General features: G+C 44.4%; 1 non-coding gene across 1 annotated transcript; it reads left to right on the top strand.

Annotated features, from left to right (window-relative positions):
- The first annotated feature begins 18,611 nt into the window (after nt 1–18,611).
- On the top strand, nt 18,612–18,752 carry LOC134403205 (U4 spliceosomal RNA). Its single transcript, XR_010025745.1, has one exon. It is a non-coding gene; the product is annotated as a U4 spliceosomal RNA (small nuclear RNA).
- The last annotated feature ends 300 nt before the right edge of the window (nt 18,753–19,052 follow it).

The raw sequence follows: 19,052 nt of genomic DNA, 5'->3' as shown, positions 1-19,052 counted from the left end.
GGGTTGGATAAACTCCTGAAGGAGAAGGCTATCAGTGGCTACTAGTCATGATGGCTTTATGCTATCTCCAGTAGCAAAGGTAGCAAGCCTCTGTAGACCAGTTGCTGGGGAACATGGGTGGGAGGGTGCTGTTGCACTTGTCCTGCTTGTGGGTTCACAGTCAACAGCTGGTCGGCCACTGTGTGGTCCATCTAGCTGGACTAGATGGACCCTTGGTCTGATCCAACAGGACACTTCTGATGTTCTGATGTTCATCAGTTTTGTGTAATAATAAGTACCGTTCCTGGACCCTTTCCCACAGCCTCAAGGAAACTTCAAAATAAGTTTCTCCTGGTTTGGCCGAGATCAGCCATCCCTGGTGAAGATTACATTTTCTGCTCTCAAGTGCTTTGCAGGCAGAATTTCAACAGGTGACGTTTCCCCTAGCATTGATATCCAGGAGGCTTCTTGGTTTCGCAGAACAGCCTGCTGTGCTTCTAAAGAAGAGTCCATTGGTGAAGCTTTTCACAGCATGAAGAAAAACTTTCAATTGGTAAAAGGCGCATCAACCACGCTTGATCAAAAGGTTGCTAAATTTAATACATTGTGAAAAGTGGCACCTATTCATTGCACCTGTTACACTGACATTTTAGTTATTACTTTAGTTTATTTATGTTCCTCTGCTGTAGAGTTTTGCCTGTGATTTTTGCTAGTTTGTATAAGTGAATGGTGAATTGTGATTGTGTGATGCAGTTACTACAGTTTGTTATAATAGATTCTGGTGTTCACATCGCTGAGTTGGCGCTGTTCTGCCACCAAATCCCATGGTGCTGGGTGGGGGCAAATAGTCTTGAAGCAGGGAGGCAGGGAGGGCTTTCCGGTGTCCATTAGTCTCCCCCGGCCCACCCCCTGCCCTCTGCCCAGGCAGACAGGAACCAATTTTGGGTCGCTATCCACCGTCCACCCACTGCAACTCCGGAGCGAGGACAGATGGTGGGTGGCGCGTACTGGCCTCGCTCCAGAGAAAAACAGTCAGGATAAATCCCCGACTTTTTTTCTCTGCAGCTTTGCTGGAAAGCCCTGGGGTGGCGATGCAGCGGCTGCTGCGTCGTATAACCCAAAGGAAGTGAAGCAGGTGGCTACTAGGAGGAGGGCCTTCTCCGCTGTGGCACCCCGGCTGTGGAATGAGCTCCCCAGAGAGGTCCGCCTGGCGCCTACACTGTACTCCTTTCGTTGCCAGCTGAAGACCTTTTTATTCTCTCAGTTTTATTCTCTTATTCTCTAACACTTAATTTTAACTTAAATTTAAATTTTACAGTTCTAATTCTGTATTTTAATCTCATATCAATTTCTGCTGGGCGGTTTTATCCTGGTTGTGCTTTTTATACTGTATTTTGTGTTTGTGTTTTTAGACCGTTGGTTGTTTTATTATGGTTTTAATTTTTGTGAACCGGCCAGAGAGCTTCGGCTAGTGGGCGGTATAAAAATGTAATAAATAAAATAATAATAAAATAATAAAATAATCTAAATTTCTGTGCATTTAGACAGCCCTTTGGCTTTACGGTTTGATTTCTATCTGCTTTGTAAAAGGCACAGGAGCCCTGCCACGGGAAGGAAGGGAAAAGAGCTGGCAACACCCGCCGTGGGGATTTGAACCCGAGTCTTCCAGGTCGAAAGTCTGAGCTGGCAATTGGAAACTGTCCCCTGCCCCAACCAACATGGTCTCTCCCAGATGTGTTAGACCAAACATCCCAGCATCCCTCAACCAGCCAGGACTGTCATCCGACACAGCTGGTTCTGTGTAAAGGCACTGATGCCAAGGAGACGTATCAGCTTCTCCTTTCTGATTCAGTTGGCTTCTGTCACTATGCTTTTATCAGCAACTTGATGAGCTGACACTAGTGAGTGATAACATTGATCCCTGTGCCGTAAAAGCCTTCACCTGTCGATTTCTTTGATCATGCTACAAGCCTAGGCCAGGCTTTTTGTGGCTGCTGTTTTGGATTTTGCCCTGGGCAGTTGGCAAAATTATCTTTGCCATGTCGTCCGGCACGGAGGAGGCCGTTCATTCCTGAGGGCATCTTTCTGGGCACAGGAGAGCTTTCTTTGTAGTCAGTTAAATTTGCCACCTTTTTAACAACAGCAGTGTGAGAAACAGAAAGCACCAGTAAAGCTATCACCCTGGAGCACTGAAATATCACACTGGAATGTGTGCAAATATATTTCTAACCCGCCTCTCTGTTTGGATCGAGGCAGGGAACAACAATCATAAAATCATAAAATAGCAGAATTGGAAGGGGCCTACAAGGCCATCGAGTCCAACCCCCTGCTCAATGCAGGAACCCACCCTAAAGCATCCCTGACAGAGGCTTGTCCAGCTGCCTCTTGAAGGCCTCTAGTGTGCGAGAGGCCCCCCCCCCCAGGTAACTGATTCCATTGTCGTACTTCTCTAACAGTCAGGATGTTTTTCCTGATGTCCAGCTGGAATACACAGTATACATTATAAATACATAGTATACATTATTAAAACATACTAAAAACATCCTAAAATTCCACTGGATAGGCCTGCTGGAATAGATCAAACACCAGTACATTGCTTCGTGCACTTGCTTAATAGCAGGAAAGAGGAAAGATGGAAACAATGTTGTTGCAATGAGATATTTCAATTGCGCACTGAACACTCATTATTGCAAGTAAAATATAATGTTGGAAAGGCGTCTACACTGTTAGGGTAACCATATGAAAAGGAGGACAGAGCTCCTGTATCTTTAACAGTTGCATAGAAAAGGGAATTTCAGCAGGTGTCATTTGTATATATGGAGAACCTGGGGAAATACCCTCTTCATCACACCAGTTAAAGCTGCAGGTGCCCTGCCCTCTTTTAAATCTGGTCACTCTAGTAAAGTTCCTGCAGCTTTAACTGGTGTGATGGAGAGGAAATTTCACTGGTTGGTGGCCCAGCCACGCCCCTATCTAGACAGGGATAACTTGGCTTCAGTTGTCCATGCTCTGGTAACCTCCAAGTTAGATTACTGCAATGCACTCTACGTAAGGCTGCCTTTGAAGACGGTTCGGAAGCTGCAGCTCGTGCAGCGGCCAGATTGATTTTGGGAACCTGAAGGTTCGACCATATAACACCTGCTCTGGTCCGCTTGCACTGGCTGCCTGTATGTTTCCGAGCCCAATTCAAGGTGCTGGTTTTGACCTATAAAGCCTTACACGGCTTGGGACCACAATACCTGACGGAACGCCTCTCCCGACGTGAATATACCCGGTCACTACGTTCAACATCTAAGGTCCTCCTCCGGGTGCTTACTCCGAGAGAGGCTTGGAGTGTGGCAACGAGGGACAGGGCCTTTTCGGTGTTGGCCCCCAGACTGTGGAACGATCTCCCTGCCGAGGCTCACCTGGCGCCAACGCTGCTATCTTTCCGGCGCCAGGTTAAGACTTTCCTCTTTGCCCAGACATATGGCGGCACATCTTAATCACCCACATGTTTAGTTTTTTAACGGTTTTTAAATGCTTTATGTGTGTATGTTCTGTGTTTTAGAATTTTAAATTTTGTATACTCGTTTTAATCTTAATTTTAGAATTTCTGTAAACCGCCCAGAGAGCCCTGGCTATGGGAGCAATATATAAGAGCAATAAGTAAATAAATAAATAAATAAATGAAGAGGAAACTTCACCAGGTTCCCCATATATACACAAATGACACCTGCTGAAATTCCCTTTTCAATACAAGAGCCCTGTCCTCCTTTTCATATGGTCACCCTAACACCCACACCCACACCAGGTATCACATCTTTTAGATCAGCTGTCCCCAACCAAGTGTCCTCTGCAGCCTGTGCTGTCTGGGGATGAGACTTGTAGCTCAACACATCTGGAAGTTACCGAGTTGGAAAGGCTGTTTTCCGTGTTTTCATGCCCCCTTGAAAACGGGTGCAGGGGCTGCCCCTTTCGGGTGCCATGGTTGAGCGTATGCTGGAAATGCCTGTCCCAGAACGCTTTCGCTGTACTACAGCCATAACAAACAGGCCTGCCTTGCTATTAAAAAGCTCCAGATACAGATTTGCTGGCTAGAATTGTTATTATTAGTGCTTTGATGCATAGCCGGAAGGGGCCAGCGGCTTTAATGGCTGAACAGTGGCGTGTAATTATAACCTTCCTTCCCAACAGACTCCTGCTTCAGGAAATGGGGGAGGGTGGTGGAGGTGGGACTCCGGGGCCTGTTTCCTGCTCGCAAAGAGAAGCGAAGACTAATGGTTAAAGCTGAAGAAGCAAGAGGCTTGGTTTTCTTGTGTTGGGCTCTCTTTTGCTGGAATAGTAGGATGTTTAGGGTGGGGAGTGTTGTTGCTATTTTAGGCGAAAGCAATGAAGGTAGCCCAATCCTACATGCATCTCCTGTTTGATCGTAAGAGCTTACTTCCAGGTAAATATGATTAAAACATCGGGATACGAGGCTGAAATGCTAAGCATACTTACTGGAACTCAGAAGAAAGTCCTGCTCGTTTCAACAGGACATTCTTCCCAGTAAGAAGGTTTAGAATTTCATACTGTAAGTGCGTCTCTAGCATATTTACCTGGAAGTGAATGCCACGGAGCGTAATGGGACGGAAGGTATGCTTGCGTGTCACTGGAACAATTATTTATAAAAATGCACAGGAAGAGAAGGTATGATACAGATTCAGCAGCAAGCACAGACCAAATAAATGAAAGCCCCAGAAAACAACGGGCAGTTTCTCTGAGCTTCCCTTGCATTGTCTTTGGATAACAGGTAGCTGGTATGTATGCAACTATGGATACAATCCACAGGTCTTCACGTCCTATATTTCAGGGGGAGCAGGACCTCTTTCCAACGATCGGTGGTGGTGGAGAAAGGGCACAGCCCTCTGGCGGAGCCCCGAAGGTCCGGAACTGGCCCTCTTCTATATTTTCACAAAGCCAAGCCCAGCAAAAGGAGCAACAAATCAATAGCTACAAATCAAAGAACGGTTTAAAGCAGCCTTCTTCAACATAATGCCTTCCAGATTTTTTTTTGGGGGGGTACTACAACACCCATCTGCCCCGGCCAGCATGACCAGTGGGCGGTAATGATGGGAGCTACGGAGAGAAGGCTGGTATGAGAGGAACAACTCAGCTGTGAAAGAATGTGTCACTTATAATCCAGCTAATAATGTAACCCTGCTACTAGGGCTATGTGCAGGGTTACATCATTCACAGAATTTTCGGGGGTGGGGGTCCAGACGTCATACACATAACCCTCCCCCCGTGTTTTCCAACAGCTTGTAACATCTTTTTTCTAACTGCAGAAAATCCATTATTGAGGGGCGGGGAAAGGCAGAACTGCTGTATGAGGCCTTTTGATTGGATGCATCAAGAAGCACCCCAAATGTGGAATGGTTGCGCACTTATTGTTGGGTTATTGTGCCAGAACTTTTCTCTCTCTGGAACTCTGTTTGTGCTCAGAAAACAAACACACATCACGCAGGTCTTACACAGCAGAGCTGGTTTATTTCCTTCAGGCTTCTGTGCAGTCCAATTCAGATCAGTTCAGATCAGCACACTGAGGCATACACAGAGAGCAGTGATCAGAGAGCAGTGATCAGTGATCAGTGATCAGTTCCATTTTACAAAGTGAGAAACTATATACACATCTTACACAATTCTTATCTACATTACATACAGCTGTGATGAGGCTAACTTAGAATCTTGGCAAGGTTCCCAGAACAGCCTCTATCTCAAGGTAATTGCCCACAGATAGACTTTCTCTGTTTAACCCTGAGATAGCCATACACACACAATTTTAATGACTAAGCAAGTATTTCTTTTCATATACTTAACAGTCCTCCTCTTGCGCATGTTGTTTAAATTGTGTTACAATCTGAGACCCAGCTTTAAAAGCATCTCTTTGTGTTTTACCATTGAACGTTCCACCTGTCCTTTCTCATTTTGTTTTATTTTGATTTCCTCTGACATTGCTTCATGCCAGCCCTGAGCTTCTGTAGGTTCCATTTCCTGAATTTCCTCAAATGAAGTAGGTTCATAGGCTATTAGTAAAGCTCTATGAGAAACCTGTTTGCTTTGGTATTCATCTGAATAACGAATTGGAGCTTTGCGTTCCCTTTCTGATCGTCTTGGCATAGTTACAGGCATAGTTTCCTCCTCTACAGTTTCTTCCCCCTCCCTCTCTTGCTGAGATTGTTCAGGAATTTCTTCTGTTTCTACAGCTTTCTGTTCTACAGGCAAACTTACATACTGTTTTGTTTCCTGCATTTGTTCATGAAAAACTACATCTCTGCTCACAATTACACTTTTGTGATATGGAGACCACAAACGATAGCCTTTTGTTTGTGTATCATATCCCAACAGTTTACATTCCAAACCTCTTTGAGCTAGTTTTCCTGGTCTGTTTTCTTTCTGAATATGAGCAAAACATTTACTTCCAAAAACCCTTATATGTGACACTCTAGGTTTTCTTTTGTAAAACATTTCATATGGAGTTTTTTCATGTACAGAGTGGTAAAGCCTGTTTAACAAATAATTTGAGGTGGACAAAGCTTCTGCCCAGAACAGGTTAGACAATCCTGACTCTTTCAATAGAGCTCTTAACATGTTCTGCAAGGTTCTGTTTTTCCTTTCTGCAACTCCATTTTGAAATGGTGAATATGGAGCAGTAAGGTCATGTTGTATACCCTCATCACTGAGGAATTTTTTTAATTGGTTGCTAAGAAATTCACCTCCCCGGTCCGTTCTTAGATTAGCTATAGGTTCTTTAAATCTATTTTTACTCCACTTAACAAAGGCTTTGAACTTTCCAAAAGTTTCACTCTTCTGTTTTAACACATACACAAATCCAAATCTACTGTAATCATCAACAATAGACAAGAAAAATCTGTTTCCTCCTTGACTTGTCTCAAAAGGACCTGCAAGATCTGCATGAATTAATTCAAAAATTCTTTTTGTTGTTCTCTCACTATGTTTTGGAATGTTTGACTTATGACACTTGGTTTCACTGCATACATTACATTCTACATAGTTAGAACATGGTTTGATTTTCACCCCTTCACACAATTCTGGAATCTTAGAAATTGTTTTATAGTTAGCATGACCAAACCTTTTATGAGTTAAATGGATACACTCTTGGTGTGGTTTGCAATTGGCTATTGTTTTTGTTGTGACTTTGCTGGCTACAACTTCATTTTTTGTACAAGTATTAATCACATACAAAGATTCTTTCATTATTCCCTGCACACACACCTTGTTTCCCTGTTTTATAGTACAATTTTCTTCAGTAAAACAAACCTCATACCCCATTTCTGTTAACTGAAACACACTTAGAAGGTTTGTTTCTAATTCTGGTACATATAAAACACTTTGTAGTTCAACTCCCAGACAATCAAAATATACATTACCCACACCACAAATCTGGATTTTTGATCCATTTGCAAGGGTAACACACTTTTGCTTTGAAGTAGAAGTTTCCAATGTTACAAATGAAAGTTTGTCTTTTGCCATACTTATTGAAGCCCCAGAGTCCAAAAACCAAGGATTCATTGTCTCTTTGACTCTTGCTAGAAGACACTTCTTTGTTGATTCAGCTTCATTCATGTTGTTTTCTTCTCTCCACTTTGCTGTCGACTGCTTTTTCTTCTTGTTGTTGCAATCCCACCTTAAGTGTCCTGTGGAACCACAGTTAAAGCATTTCCTTGCCTTTAATGCAGCCACCACATCAGAAGATTTATGGCTTTGTTGAAATTCAGCCACAGGATGTTTAAGGCTCTGTTGTTTTGAAGCTTGTCTTCTTTCATAGGTTTCCAGTAGTTTTCCAGCTACATACTCGAGGGTTAAATTTTTCTCCTCTTGACTTTCCATCATGGTGACAACCGCGTCGTACGATGAATCAAGGCTTGACAAAATCACATAGACTTGGTGTATAGTTGTAAACTCCATCCCTCGTGCCCTGAGTTGATTGAAGATTTCTCTCATGCTTTTCAAATGGTTTGACATAGACTCCCCTGGTTTCAGCTTCATTCCATACAGCTTCCGGGTTAGAATTATTTTACTGCCCGCTGTTTCTCTTTGATATACAGCTTGTAGCGCATTCCAGCACTCTTTTGATGTATTCAAAAACTGAATGAAGGAAATTTGAGAGTCTTCCACAGCCAATGCAATAACTGCCATTGCTTTTGCATCGTCCTTAAACCATTTAGCATTCTGTGGATCTGCTCTATCTGGTGGATCCTCTGTGACTACATACCACAGTTCAGCCTGAATCAGATACATTTGCATTTTGTAAGACCATAATGCATAGTTAGAGTCATTCAGCTTTTCCAACAATTGATGCAAACCAGACATATTAGCTCCTGCCATTCCCTCTGCTTTAGGAATTGGTATCTCACCGTCCTCCTGCTCAGAGTCCTCCTCAGAGTCAGCCGACTGAGATTATTCCTCACTTTGCAGCACTGGCTTTAGCTTGATGTCTTCCTTCATCAACAGTTTTCTTTTTTAGCAGACTCCTGGTTCTGATACTGCACCGTTCCCACCAAGTTCTGGTTCTTCTGCCTGGGTTAGGCTGGCGTAGGCTTCCTGGACTGGACTGGGCCCATAACCTTTGTTGGGTTATTGTGCCAGAACTTTTCTCTCTCTGGAACTCTGTTTGTGCTCAGAAAACAAACACACATCACGCAGGTCTTACACAGCAGAGCTGGTTTATTTCCTTCAGGCTTCTGTGCAGTCCAATTCAGATCAGTTCAGATCAGCACACTGAGGCATACACAGAGAGCAGTGATCAGAGAGCAGTGATCAGTGATCAGTGATCAGTTCCATTTTACAAAGTGAGAAACTATATACACATCTTACACAATTCTTATCTACATTACATACAGCTGTGATGAGGCTAACTTAGAATCTTGGCAAGGTTCCCAGAACAGCCTCTATCTCAAGGTAATTGCCCACAGATAGACTTTCTCTGTTTAACCCTGAGATAGCCATACACACACAATTTTAATGACTAAGCAAGTATTTCTTTTCATATACTTAACACTTATATCCCACTGCTGCCACCAGATGTAGAAACCTTGGTAACTGGGTATCTTAAAATCACACTGAAACTGTCGCCTCATTGTAGAGGATCTGCCTACGAATCCTTCCTTCAACTGCATTATAAATTTACTTCTAATACCTTATTCCTTAAACTCAGATGCCATCATTTAAAATGTCCTAATAAAACCTTTCCCTTAGTAGACTGCCAATGTTCCAGCACCAGGCTATTAGGTTTTGGGCATGAGATCAACAGACACAAAGAATGTTTTAAAAGATAAAACAAATATTGTATTTTTAAAAAATTAAAACTGTACGCGCTTAGAATCCTTAACAACAGTATTTCGAAGATGTTATCAATAACAGTTGCTTTGCTTTAAATGTGCCCTGTCATTGCTGACATTGCTATTGCGGATGTTATTATTATTATTATTATTTATTTATATAGCACCATCTGATGGTACTTTTGTTTGTCTTCTGCTTTGTGAGGGCATAATCCTGAAAAGCAGCTAAAAAAAAATCTGTAAATAAATACATAAATAAATGTGTAGTGGTTAGAGCCAGTGTGGTATAGTGGTTAGAGTACTGGACTGGAACTCGGGAGATCCAGGTTCTTGTCCCCACTTGGCCATGGAAGCTCTCTCGGTGATTCTGGGCCAGTCACAGGCTCTCAGACTAACCTACCTCACAGGGCTGTTGTTGTGAGGATAATATGAAGAGGTGGAGGACTATGTGAGTCACTTTGGAGTCCTTGCGAGAGGTAAAAAAGGCAGGATATACATGTAATAATGCATAACACAGTTTGGAAACTGCAGCTTCTGCAAAATGCAGCGACCAGATTCTGCTATTTCATTGGCCAAACAGCAGTATTACTCAACGTTGATCCAGTCAAATGCTAGGCATCCTCAGCAGCTCTTTGCGTCCTTCAATTCTCTTCTGAAGCCTAATCCACCATCTCTCCCCGCCTCTCTGTCTGCTAATAACTTTGCCTCTTTTTTCAATGCTAAAATCCAAACTATTCGCTCTGATCTTGCCAGCTCTGCTCCTCTTCCAGTTCCTGTTCCTCATCTGTCAGTTCCTCCTGCAAATTTCTCTGCATTTCCTTCGGTCTCAGCTGATGAACTATCTACAATACTGCGCTCTTCGAAGCCTTCCACTTGTTCTCGTGATCTGATTCCTTCTCGGGTCTTTATTAATCTTATCCCTGCTATCCTCCCTTCCTTGCTTCATATTATTAATCTTTCTCTGTCCTCTGGTTCATTTCCTTCTGCTTTTAAACATGCTACAGTCTCTCCCATTCTCAAGAAACCTACTCTTGATAGGCTATCTCTGTCTAACTACCGACCTGTCTCTTTGTTGCCTTTTGTTTCAAAGATCCTGGAGCGTGCGGTCTACTCTCGTTGTCTTGATTTTCTTTCTAGTAACTCTGCTCTGGATCCTTTTCAATCTGGATTCCGTCCTTTGCATTCCACTGAAACAGCCCTTACTAAGATTACCAATGATCTTCTTATTGCCAAGTCTAAAGGCCTTTATTCCATTCTTATTCTCCTTGATCTAACTGCAGCCTTTGACACGGTTGATCACGATCTTCTTTTGGATTCCCTTCATGACCTCGGATTTTGTGGCTCTGTCTATAACTGGTTCGCCTCCTATCTAGCGGGTCGCTCTTTCAGCATGTTGGCTAATGGCAGCTCGTCTTCCTCTTTTTCCCTTTCAGTAGGGGTTCCACAAGGCTCGGTGCTTGGCCCGTTGTTGTTTTCTTTATACATGTTGCCCTTGGGTAATCTTATTCAATCTCATGGCCTCCAATATCACCTGTATGCCGATGATACACAATTATATCTTTCATCTCCGGATCTTTCTCCTGATGTTCACGATCGTATCTCGGCATGTCTTTCAGATATCTCAGCTTGGTTGCTTCACCGTCGTTTGAAACTTAATATGGCAAAGACTGAATTGCTTGTTTTTCCTTCTAAACCTTCTCCTCATCTCTCATTCTCTCTTACTGTCAACGATGTTACACTTACTCCAGTCAAGGAAGCTCGTAGTCTTGGCTTTATATTTGATTCCTCGCTCTCCTTTATTCCTCATATTGAGGCAGTAGCTAAATCCTGTCGTTTTTTCCTGTATAATATTGCCAGGATTCGATCCTTTTTGTCTGTCTCTTCTGCCAAGACTCTTGTTCATGCATTGGTTATTTCTCGGTTGGACTACTGCAACCTTCTTCTCACTGGCCTTCCTTCTTCTCACATCAGTCCGTTGGTTTCTGTTCACCACTCTGCTGCTAAGATCATCTTCTTGGCTCGCCGCTCTGACCATGTTACTCCACTTCTGAAATCTCTTCATTGGCTTCCAATTCACTTCAGAATCCAATATAAACTTCTCCTGTTGACCTATAAAGCTTTTCAGAGTCTAGCTCCTTCCTATCTCTCCTCTCTCATCTCACACTATTGCCCCGCTCGTGCTCTTCGCTCCTCTGATGCCATTGTTTCTCGCCTGCCCAAGGGCCTTTACTTCCCTTGCTCGGCTTCGTCCATTTTCTTCTGCTGCCCCTTACGCCTGGAACGCTCTTCCAGAACATTTGAGAACTACAAGTTCAACCGCAGCTTTTAAAGCTCAGCTAAAAACTTTTCTTTTTCCTAAAGCTTTTAAAACTTGATTTTGTTCTGACTTTTATACTGTTAGTTTTACTTTACCCTGTGCCTGTTTGGTGCATTCTCTTCCCCTCCTTATTGTTTTATAATGATTTTATTAGAATGTAAGCCTATGCGGCAGGGTCTTGCTATTTTATTGTTTTACTCTGTACAGCACCATGTACATTGATGGCGCTATATAAATAAATAAATAAATAATAATAATAATAATGATATCAGGAACCAGAAGGTTCAAACAACTCTGGCCTGCTTGCATTGGCTGCCTGTACGTTTCTGAGCCTGAGTCAAGGTGCTGGTTTTAACCTATAAAGCCCTATATGGCTTGGGACCACAATACCTGATAGAACGCCTCTCCTGACATGAACCTACCCGTACACTGCACTCAACATCTAAGGTGCTCCTCCAGGTGCCTACCCCGAGGGAAGCTCTGAGGACGGCAACAAGGGAGAGGGCCTTCTCAGTCGTGGCCCCCCAATTATGGAACCATCTCCCCGATGAGGCCCGCCTGGCACCAACATTGTTATCTTTTTAGCACCAGGTCAAGATTTTTCTCTTCTCTCAGGCATTTAACAGCATATGTTGACTTTTTTTTAACAGATTCCTGGATAGTTGGTATGTAGTCTGCTTTTACACTTTCAAATTTTGTATATTGGTTTTTAAATGTTCATTGTTTTTAATCTTTGTAAACCTCCCAGAGAGCTTTGGCTATGGGGTGGTATATAAATGGAAATAATAATAATAATAATAATAATAATAATAATAATAATAATAATAATAATAATATCAAAATTGGTATGGGAAGGGCAGACCTAAAGCCCTCCAATTGGAAAACCTATGGACAGTGGTACAGTGGTAAATTTGGAAGTGTCGGCACTCATGGCTGAGCCCCAGCCCCACGGAGAGTCCTAAAAGTCAGGCGGCTGCTATACCGTATAAACAAACCACTTCTAGCACTTTTCATCCCACCAGGAGCAGGTGTTTTGGAAAAAGAATTGGCCTTAATTGCCCATTCCCAAGCCACCCCAAAATACTTTGCATCACAAGAGGGATCACTTGCAAAAAATATATTGTTGCTGGGGAAATCCATCCCCCCCTTCCCCTTCCTGGGAGGATTCAGCTAAGCTCAGAAGAAAAGGGGGATTCTAAGGGGGGGTGGAAGGGGTGGCAGATGATATCATCATCCCAGCCAATCAAAAAGTCCCAGTGCTTTGACCATGTGGACCCTGGCTCTACTACATCACTGCCTGTGGGTTGCTCGTATTTGCCACTGTTGAGGGACGGCTTAGCTGTGGTGCCAGCACAAATTCTGCCTCCAGAATAAATCCAGCAAACCGACAGATCTGCAGCCAGGCTGCAAAGCAAGGAAGCCCTATGAGGAGAGACTGAAAGAACTGGGCATGTTTAGCCTGGAGAAGAGAAGATTGAGGGGAGACATGAGAGCACTCTTCAAATACTGGAAAGGTTGTCACACAGAGGAGGGCCAGGATCTCTTCTCGATCCTCCCAGAGTGCAGGACACGGAATAACGGGCTCAAGTTAAAGGAAGCCAGATGGACATCAGGAAAAACTTCCTGACTGTTAGAGCAGTATGACAGTGGAATCAGTTGCTTGGTGAGGTGGTGGGCTCTCCCACACTAAAGGCCTTCAAGAGGCAGCTGGACAACCATCTGTCAGGGATGCTTTAGGGTGGATTCCTGCATTGAGCAGGGGGTTGGACTCGATGGCCTTGTAGGCCCCTTCCAACTCTGCTATTCTATGATTCTATGAAGTGCCTCTGAAAGCTCTATCACATCGGGGGTTAACACACTCCCTACCTTCACTTCTCCGCCCGTGTTTTCGTTCCTCAGTTACTTCCTCTTTTCAAAAGAGGAAGTACCCAATGAGCACGAGGCCCATTGAGTCTGCTGTTCTAATGGCGCTGCTTCTCCTGCACACAGCAGGAGAGAGCAGCAATTCCGGGTTTAAAAAAACATCGGACTTAACGAGAGCTTTTTTTGTCGCGCGAGAAAGGCCAGAGGGGACGGGAGGCGTGCGGGAGGCAGACGACATCACGTGAGGGACCTGAGCAAACTCCGTGAGTGCCCAGTAACAAGCGTGCAATAAAACGCTAGTCGGATGGAGCTTTGAAGTTCCCTTGGCCTTCATCCATCCTGGGGTATCTCCTTCTCCACCGTGTCTCCTACTTCTCTTCGTGTAGCCCGTTCTGCTTTGCTTCCTCCTTCCCATTTACTTAAACATACCTGTACAGGTGAGGTGCAAGTCATCAACTCTAATCTTCTGTGGCTTGAATAGGGATTTCCCCCAGCCCTATCAGCTCACAAATACAAGGATATCTGTCTTATCACACAACAACTGATTTGTGAATGGCCATTGTAAATAAGATAATTGACAGTATTTGTACCTTCTGTATTTCAGTTACCTCGGACCTCGCTTTTTACAATTCAACGCGTCCCCCTGCAACTGTGTGTGTGTGTTCACGTGGAACTTAGAGCATTTCTGCACAAGGCTTTTATTGCACGAATGAGATTGGTCACTCATGGACGTTTGCAGGTCTTTTACACAACCTCAAGGGTGTCTTCCATGCATTTTGACCTTTATCCCACTTTAAAAAAGACTGGAGATAATGCGGCAAGGAGTGTTAATCCGATATATCGGCAGTGTGGCAGCACCATCTAGTGGCTGTATAATGAAACATATAGAACTTGCAGACAAGTTAAGTACTAGCCCTGATGGTTGTGTGCTATCTCCAATATTTGAGGCAATAAGCCTGTGTGCACCAGTTGCTGGGGAACATGGGTGGAAGGGTGCTGTTGCACCATGTCCTGTTTGTTCACCCCTGGCCGATGGCTGGTTGGCCACTGTGTGAACAGAGTGCTGGACTAGATGGACCCTTGATCTGATCCAATATCAGGGAACTTCTTATGTTCTTATGTAATCAGATCACATATCCGCCCATGTAAAGGACCTGATCTTAATCCCGCAAAGAATACGCAAGCAAACACCCCGATAAGTTGCAGGATAAAAAGTCTGGTGTGATAGCAGCCTTAAAGTACAATCATATATGTGGCATGCATATGTGTGGCATTGACTGGCTGGGGCATGCTGGGAGTTGTAGGACTTTTTTCTATCTAAACATGTATAGAATTGCACCTTCAGAATATGAGCCATACCCTGGTGGGGCAACTATTTTGTGTGCTGTCTGATGCAGATCTGAAGTTGCTTTCTCTCTGGGGTGAAACAGGGGCAGCAATAGTCGTTGTTACACGCGGGGAGACATGATAGCACTCTTCAAATACTTGAAAGGCTGTCACACAGAGGAGGGCCAGGATCTCTTCTCGATTGTCCCAGAGTACAGGACACAGAATAACGGGCTGAAGTTACAGGAAGCCAGATTCCGGCTGGACATCAGGAAAAACTTCCTGACTATTAGAGCAGTACGACAATGGAACCAATTCCTTAGGGAGGTCGTGGGTTCTCCCACGCTGGAGGCATTCAAGAGGCAGCTGGACAGCCATCTGTCAGGGTTGCTTTAAGGTGGATTCCTGCATTGAGCAGGGGGTTGGACTTGATGGCCTTAGAGGCCCCTTCCAACTCTACCATTCTATGATTCTATGCCTGCCCCACTCACAGACAAAGCAGATGGTAGAGCCTGAAATAAGGGCCAGGATGTCTGATGGGACATGGGGTTTATGACAAGAGGGTGCACCACAGACGAGGGGGTCAAATTCTCTCACTTCTGGCACCTGACTTTCCCAACCTCCATTGCTGCAGACATTTTTCTTGCTCTAAAACCGGAAATTAGGTGGACTGAAAAGGAGAAAAAAAAACACCAAACCCTTGGATGCGGTGTGCTGATCCTGTGTGCCCCACCTCTCTGGCGATAGGAACACAGGTCCTGAGAAGTGGTAAAAAAGAGTTGTGGCTGAGAGGAAAAGTGGAAGAGGAACTAGGAACGGGACGAAGAGAGCTGGTTCCCCTTGGCCAAAGAGTCACACCTAACAATAGTGCAGCATCAACAGAGGTGGAGGTGAGGGTATCTCAGATTCATGGCACAGCTATCCACAGTTGGAGGCTGTGTAGTATCTCCATAGCAGCCCCAAGTGTGCTGAGTATCAGGCACAAAGACTCATAACGCTGGAACACCGCAAAATACAGCCTCATGCAGCAAGGCAGGACAAGGACTGTATATGCGCTAGTTTCCCCTAGTCAATCCAGTGGAGAGACAACAAGTGGAGAGGGGCGCAATCAGTGTGCTTAGATAGACTACTGCAATGCACTCTGTATGGGGCAGCCCTTGGTTATTGAAGAATGTAGCTGTCCAATGCCTAATGCAGGTAGAGCACTGGGAAGATGTTACAGTGCTCTGCAGCTTCACTGACTAGTTATGGCCTTCTGAGCTCGATGCCTATAAATTAGGGTGACCACTCATGTTTAGGGGACATAATGGGATATGAGGGGGTAGAAGAGAAGTTGCGAACGGATTTATATAGGGTGAGCATGTGGAAAGGCGGACAGGGCTCCTGTATCTTTAACAGTTGCATGGAAAAAGGGATTTCAGCAGGTGGCATTTGTATGCATGCAGCACCCGGTGAAATACCCGCTTCATCACGACAGTTAAAGCTGCAGGAGCTATACTAGTGTGGCCAGATACAAAAGAAGGCAGGGCTCCTGCAGCTTTAACTATTGTGATGAAGAGGGGATTTCACCAGGTGCTCCACCACTTTCTGGAAACGGCTTTGCGACTTGGCCAGTCTTATTGCAATTCACAATTTGTTGTTTATTCGTTCAGTCGCTTCCGACTCTTCGTGACTACATGGACCAGCCCACGCCAGAGCTTTCTGTCGGCTGTCGCCACCCCTAGCTCCCCCAAGGTCAAGTCTGTCTCCTCCAGAATATCACCCATCCATCTTGCCCTTGGTTGGCCCCTCTTCCTTTTGCCTTCCACTTTCCCAAGCATCTGCCTCTTCTCCAGGGTATCCTGTCTTCTCATTATGTGGCCAAAGTACTTCAGTTTTGCCTTTAATACCATTCCCTCAAGTGAGCAGTCTGGCTTTATTTCCTGTAGTATGGACTGGTTTGATCTTCTTGCAGTCCAAGGCACTCTCAGAATTCTCCTCCAACACCACAGTTCAAAAGCATCTATCTTCCTTCGCTCAGCTTTCCTTATGGTCCAGCTCTCGCAGCCATAGGTTACTACGGGGAATACCATTGCTTTAACTATGCGGACCTTTGTTGTCAGTGTGGTGTCTCTGCTCTTGTAATGGTATTCCTTGATTATGTATGGAACATATATAATCAAGGGGGGACGGGACAAAAAAAAAAACCCTTAAGGAAATTGGTTTGTAAATAGGAAAAGTCTTGAGTATGGCATTACAATCCAAATAACTGAGAATGTGTGTTGGATATTGCTGGGAGTGGCATATAGTACCTAAGCCACCGGTGGCAGTTTCTCCACTGAGATGGAGGGACACAGTGAATTTCAGGTGAGTCTTAAAAATGACCAGAGTGGTTATACTCTGCAGGACATGGAATAACACGCTCAAGTTAAAGGAAGCCAGATTCCAGCTAGACATCAGGAAAAACTTCCTGACTGTTAGAGCAGTATGACAATGGAACCAGTTTCCTAGGGAGGTTGTGGGCTCTCCCACCCTAGAGGCCTTCAAGAGGCAGCTGGACATCCATCTGTCTGGTATGCTTTAGGGTGGATTCCTGCATTGAGCAGGGGGTTGGACTCAATGGCCTTGTAGGCCCCTTCCAACTCTGCTATTCTATGATTCTATGATCACACAACAGCTATTTTCCTGAAGGAGGGGTAGGGAATATGAGGCCCTCCAGATGTTGTTGGACTACAACAACTACCAGCCTTAATTAGCATGGCCAATGGCGAGAGATGATGGGACTTGCAACATCTGGAAGGCTACACATTCCCCATTTCTGGAGCAGAGGGCAGGGCACCACTTTGCTTGCATATTTCAGAAGCCATTCACAAAATGGGAATTCGCTAAGCTCTGTGATGTAGAGGAGAAATCTCGGCTGGTTATGATTTAAAAATAGAAGACCACTCTTTCTCCCCCCCCACACACACTCCTGTCAATTTAAACCAATTGAAGCTGTTGTAAACCAGAGCCGTTTACACTCAATGTGTTGTCCTAATTATAATACTATCTTTACTGATGCCGCTCAAAGTTTACCCCAGCAAAAGTCACACTGTTTGTGCTAAAACAACAAAGCGTCTTGTTCACATTACCTTCCATCTTACTCTTTCCTTTATGTAATATGGACGTCACTTGAATTGAGGACATATGAAATCTAATTAAATCATCAATAGCCACGGAGTTGAGCATGCACATTTTCCTAAGTAACCAGTGCTGCTAAAGAGCATCATGTACCTTATCTGAAATCTTCTAGAATTTTCAAGATGTTCATGAACAGCGAATTCCATCATTCTGTTCCAGCACCTCCTTCCCAATACTTGATTTAGAAATTGAAGGGACTTGGGGGGGGGGGGGGCTTTCTCTCTCTCTCTTGAGAAATGCTGTTCCTAGTAGACCATCTGTCCATTTTGGTGGGCTCACAGCACTGCATTCAGCTTTGGCCAACGTCTTAAAAGGCGTCCTTCCAATTTTCACCAGAAGATTAGCACAAGCTAATCATTTTCTTAATTCTTTATGTGTGCAATCCAAAGCATGTATAGACAGAGAAAAAGGCCTACCGCTCCCAGCGTGCCCCACCCAGCCATACCACATAGGAACATCGGAAACTGCCTAAAACTGAGTCAGACCATTGGTCCATCTAGCCCAATATTGTCGACACTGACTGGCAGCAGCTCACTAGAGTTTCAGGCAGGATTCTTGCCTTGCCCTACCTGGAGAAGCCAGGAATTGAACCTAGGACCTCCTGTATCACACTGAGCTATGCCCTTCTCCTTAGGATTGCCACAAGATTTGCGCAGTGGCAGTATCGTAGCCAATGACGTTAATCCGAGGCGTGATTATTGCTAATTGAAAACTTTTCCCAATTCTCCGCCATGACGACTTGAAATATAGTCGGCAATAGCAATTTTTGACAGTCTCGGGGGGGGGGGGGGGCGATTGCACAAATGTCCCCAGGAACAGAAGTGAGATCTACCCATAGAAATAAATAGAGAAATTCAAGATATGAATGCAGATAGGACTGGGCATACATGCTTCCATCTTCTCCCCCACCCTAAAATGCCTCCAAAAGGAGAATCCCACTCCCAAATGTAGTCCACTGAGGACTGAGTGTGCTCAGTGGGGACAGAATGATGAGTAACTGTTACAGGGGAGAGAAAAGGGAAAATAGGGGAGAGGGGAAATGAAATGGAGTGGCCGGGACCCTGAAGAGAATCATTTTATACTGC

This window comes from Elgaria multicarinata, chromosome 8, assembly GCF_023053635.1.
Source record: "Elgaria multicarinata webbii isolate HBS135686 ecotype San Diego chromosome 8, rElgMul1.1.pri, whole genome shotgun sequence".
Taxonomy (NCBI): Eukaryota; Metazoa; Chordata; class Lepidosauria; order Squamata; family Anguidae; genus Elgaria; species Elgaria multicarinata.
The sequence above is the reverse complement of the archived record's forward strand: the minus strand, read 5'-3'. Positions and strand labels throughout refer to the sequence as shown.